Source organism: Humulus lupulus, chromosome 8 (genome assembly GCF_963169125.1).
Source record: "Humulus lupulus chromosome 8, drHumLupu1.1, whole genome shotgun sequence".
Lineage (NCBI taxonomy): Eukaryota > Viridiplantae > Streptophyta > Magnoliopsida > Rosales > Cannabaceae > Humulus > Humulus lupulus.
This window is the reverse complement of record NC_084800.1, coordinates 152381114-152386416: the sequence shown is the minus strand read 5'-3', so window position 1 is coordinate 152386416 and position 5303 is coordinate 152381114. Positions and strand designations below refer to the sequence as shown.

Sequence of the window (5303 nt, the reverse complement as noted above, 5' to 3'; positions counted from 1 at the left end):
GTTTCTCAATTATTCAATTTGGATTTTGACATTGTCATCTTCCCTCAATCTGGTTGATCGTGGCTTGTCCATAGGACTCGGTCCATTCAATGTGTAGGACTTTTTAGCGAGATCGTCGAGGTACTCGAAAGCTTCATTGGGATCTTTTTGAAGGAATTCGCCATTGCACATCATTTGTACAAATTGTCTTTGTCCAGTTGTGAGACGGTCATAGAAATAGCTGACCAGATGCCAAGTTTCGTATCCAAGATGTGGGCATTGATTTATCAAACCTCTAAACCTCTCCCAGACCTGATGGAAAGTTTCATGGTCTTTCTGGATGAAGGTAGAGATTTTCCTCTTAAGGCCTCTAGTCTTATGGAGTGAAAATTATTTTGCGAAGGATTCTTTTGTCATTTCATCCCATATTCCGATAGATCTAGGCCTTAAGGAATACAACCAGCTTTTTGCTCTGTCTTTTAGAGAGAAAGGAAAAAATTTCAATCTCTCAATGTTGATGACAACAGCTTGGTTGTTGAATGTAGCCACCACCTCTTCGAATTCTCGTTTATGCATGTACAGACTCTCATTTTCCAACCCATGGAAGGTTGGTAAGAGGTTAATCATGTCGGGTTTGACACTAAAATTTGGCATATTGTTGGGATACATTATGCATGAAGGTGTTGTTGTACGCGGAGGATGTAAATAATCTTGTAGCGTTCTTGGTTGGACTTCTTCTTGATGAGCCATCGTGGGTGGTTCAGGAAGTCCTGGCGAATTGAGTGAATGTGAACGAATGGAAGAAGACGACGAGTTAGGAGAGTTCTCTAAAGCTTCTACTTGTTGTCTCATGATTCTCCCTAGTGCGTTTCTATTTTGTGGCATAGTGTAAGTATTATAAGCGCAAATGTGTAATAGTGTAATAAGTATACTAAAAAAATGTTCCCAAACCAATTAGGAGGGCTGCCAAGTTACCACTTTAGGCCCAAGAGCTTTTCTAGAACTCCCTGAGGTTCTTAGAAAAGGTTGGAGGGAAATGCTAACACAGACCTTATTTAGTAACCAATTTATCTCAGATAGAACATGTTTTGTTTTTACTGATTTCCAAAATTACACAAATGTTGTCAATGCTTTGTTTTTTTTTTTTTTTAAACATTCTTTAAAATTTTAAGATTCAAAGTTTTATGTTTTTTTTTTTGGAAAAAGCCTAAATCTAGAAAATAAAATTCTAAACCTGAAAGTAAGACAAAATAAATAACTAAAATAATGACAAAAATGAATAAATAAAAAGAAAATTAGTGAGGAAAAAAAAAAAACTTAAAAAAAATATACTTTTTTTTCTAAAATAAAAATAAATAAAAAAAATTAATTCATTAGCAAACCTTTAATTATAAAATTACCTCCCCGGCAACGGCAGCAAAAATTGATATCGCCTAATAAACTCCTAAGCGGTTGTAGTAGTAATCAGGCTATGTCGCATCCACAAAGAGGTGAAAAACTAGTAAAAAGAAAGATTACTAAATTAGAAATAAGAAACTTAGAAATAATGTAACTTTGAAAAAGAATAATTTTTAAACACTAAATAAACAAAATTAAAGAATTAGAATCAGAAAGAAAATATGGAAGGCACAAATTTCATTCATGCAAACATATATATATATATATATTAATAAAATTGATTCATTATACTAAACTATAACTCTACACCATTAATTATAGTTGGAGAATATATATAATAAAGCTCACCTTAAAATATGTTCTTAATTAAATTATACTAACTTCTAATTTTAAAAACCTATCATATTATATATTTTAGAGTGACAAAATACAAATGGCAAAATGCAGTAAAAACCATATAATATAACAAATATCCTAAACTAAATCAAGAGTCTAAATTACATAAGAAGAGCATGACTAGACTTATGTAAAACACATGAATAATGTTAAAATAAAATTAGAAGAAAATAAATTTAACTATAACACATATATAGAAATGAAGAACAAAAAAAATCAATATATTAAAAAATATAATGTGAAACATGAACTCAACTCTAGCCTTTCCATAAGAGAATCTTAGCCTAAAATATGCATTGTTTTCCCTCAAAATGTATAAAAGAAATAAAAGAAAAATATTAAATAAGTGTATTTCTCTCTAAGTCTACTCTCTACTCTTCATTCTACCATCTGATGATTTTTTCCTACATTTGGCTCTCTATTTATAGTGAAAATAGGACCCAAAATGTGTAAAATCGTGTACAAAAGTGTTGGAAAAATGGCTAAAAAAATTGATGGAAAATGGGACTAGTGGGAGACAACAAGGGCACTTGTCGTGTGCTGAGAGGAGCTCAACCAAAAGGGGGCAGTGTGTTGGGACGCGAGTCAGGCGGCTGGTGGAGTGGGGGATAGCTGCATCAGGTGAGTGGATAGGCGCGTGTGGAGCAGCTACAAGCGCATCAGGCAGCAGTGAAATGGAGTAGGGCCACTCGCGTCAGCTGGCAGACATAGTGGCAGGGGACACGTGTCATGCATAGGTGGCTTAGACTGAGATTGAGTCAAAGAACCAGAGGATGCCACGTGTCAACTGCTGGTGGTAGGCTTTGTTTTGGTGGGGCTCAGATTTGGAGCTGATTTGTCTTAAAAAATGCCACTTTTTGTATTCTTTCTTCAATCATAATTTTTTTCTTTCTTTTTATTTGTGTCAAAATACATTTTATTTCTTGAAAATTGAAGAAAAATTAAATTAGAATTAGTATTTTCAAATATACGATTTATTACAATAAATCCATGAATATATTAATTAAAACTTTATTAATTTTAAACTATCAAAACTAATAAAATGATATTTTCAAATGTCGTCGTTGTAGGGCATCAAAATATCGTCTCACTAGATGACATGCACAGTTTTCATTAATGAAAATAACTTATAGCGATGACATGTCGTTGCTATAGGTTATTTGAGAAAAAAATTAAAACATTAATAATAAATGATGAATAATTTGGGCCTTGTATATTCCCTCCAAAAAATTTAGAAACCTATAGCAACGATATGACACTCGTATTTTCACCTGCGACACGTAGCAGCCCATAGTGATTGGCTCGGACGCTCGTAGACATCTTTATGGTATCTTACCCCCCGAGGCCTCTTCTCGAGGTGAAGATCCTTCTAGGTGAGGTCACCAGTCTGCCTGTTGCTAGGCCGTGGATACCTTAAAGGTAGATTACCGCCGCGGTTTGCCCTTGGAGCTAGAGATTCTCTAGGTGAAGCAACTACGACAATGACTCTATTCCCTCAGTCGTCCGCTAGATCCGAGCATCTGGTTCTCAGACCTAAGATCGGGGACAAGTGTCAGCGAATGCGAGTTTGCATCACCATAGGATTGTCTGACAACCTTTTTGGGTTATCCTCTACAGTGTTGTTGAGTGTACGACTGGACATTTCGCACTCCCACTAAGTCTTCTGACATGGAGATACTTATAGCATGCCCTAACAGTACCTGGGGCGTGTTCCCCATAAAGCAGATACCTTTCTGCGGTGGGCCCCACAGATCTCGCTTGGGTCATGGTCTCTATTGAATGTAGTCCAATTCATTAAATTAGTATTAATTCCCCAACCATGTGAAGAATGGGTATTAATTATAGATGATTAATATAATGACCTTAACCTCTATAAATAGGGCTGGGAGTCTCATTGTAAAGGGTTTGATTTTTTAGAGAGAAAACACCTTGTACTCAGAGTAATCTAAATGCTGCTTGAGAATACACCATTGAAACTTGCCATAATAAGCTTCCAATCCTCTTAATACCAGAGACTCATGGACTAGGGTTTCTTTACAACCTGAACCACATAAAAACCCTTTGTGTTCGTGTTATTTGTTTCTTTAATCTCTCATTTTAAGGTTGATAGCGAAAAAGGCAGTCAACATTTTGGTTCTTTCATTGAGAGATCTGAACATCATATGCCCCACCATAAATATCGATCCTAGCTTTGCTCTGGTCCAGCCGAAGTAACATACGTTTGATAAAACTCAAAAAGAGTCTCTCAAGGCCGAGGTGGACAGGCTCCTCTCTAATGGATTTATCCGAGAAGCCTAGTACCCTAGGTGGCTGTCCAATCCTGTTCTCGTGCCCAAGCCAAGCATCATCTGGAGCACTTGCATTGATTTCTTGGACCTTAACAAGGCTTGTCCGAAGGATAGCTTCCCACTCCCCAAAATAGACCAGATGGTTGACGCCACCTCTGGCTATGAGTTGTTGTCATTCATGGATGCATACTAGGGATATAACTAGATATCCATGCACATCGTGGATCAAGAGCACACTAGCTTTCGAATAAATAAGGGTGTCTACTGTTACATCATGATGCCTTTCGGACTGAAAATATTTTGTGCCACTTACCATAGACTGGTTAATAAGATGTTCAAAAACCATTTTGGGAGAACACATGGAGGTTTATGTGGATGATGTGCTGGTCAACACTAGGACTGCCCCTGACCAAGTGGGCGACTTTACTGAGGTTTTGACAGTGCTCTGCCAGTTTGGGATGAAATTAAAACCCCAAAAGTCCACATTCGAGATTGCCTCCAGTAAGTTCCTAGGCTTCATTGTTAGTGCTCTGGGAATTGAGGTAAATCCTGAGAAGATAAAGGCCCTAATCTAGATGCAATCTTCACGAAATATAAGGACGTGCAGAGCCTGACAGGGAGGATCACAGCTTTGAGTCTTTTTGTCTCCAAGGCAACGAAAAAATGCATCCCTTTCATTAATGTACTCCGAGGAAGTCAGAGATTTGAGTGGTCAAAAGAGTGAGAAAAAATATTCCAACAATTCAAGGTACAAATGGAAAATCCTCCGATTCTGTCCAAACCTATAGATGGAGAGCCTCTCCTGCTCTATATTGCTGTCTTGGAGGATGCCATCAGTGCTGCATTGGTGCGGGAAGAAAGTCGTGTCCAGCACCCCGTCTATTATGTTAGCAAAAGACTCCTAGAGGCAGAGTCTAGGTACCCGCTGATGGAGAAGTTAACTTTTTTATTGATGGTGGCCTCTTGAAAGCTAAGACCCTACTTCCAGGCGCATCCGATTAACGTCCTCACAAACCATCCTCTGACAAGTCCTTCAAAATCCTGAGTTGTTCGGATGACTCTTGAAGTGGTCGGTGGATTTAAGTCAGTTTGACATCACCTACCATCTGAGGATTGGCATAAAAGGTCAGGGCCTCGCTGATTTCATCACCGAGTGCATAGGGAATCAGGAGAAGACTAGTGGCACCCCAGTGGTCGGACCAGCCTGGAAGCTGTTCATGGATGCATCTTCGAATGAAAATG

General features: G+C 37.8%; 1 non-coding gene across 1 annotated transcript; it reads left to right on the top strand.

Annotated features, from left to right (window-relative positions):
- The first annotated feature begins 241 nt into the window (after nucleotides 1-241).
- On the top strand, nucleotides 242-348 carry LOC133798878 (small nucleolar RNA R71). The gene has a single exon (XR_009876094.1). It is a non-coding gene; the product is annotated as a small nucleolar RNA R71 (small nucleolar RNA).
- Nucleotides 349-5303: the final 4955 nt, after the last annotated feature.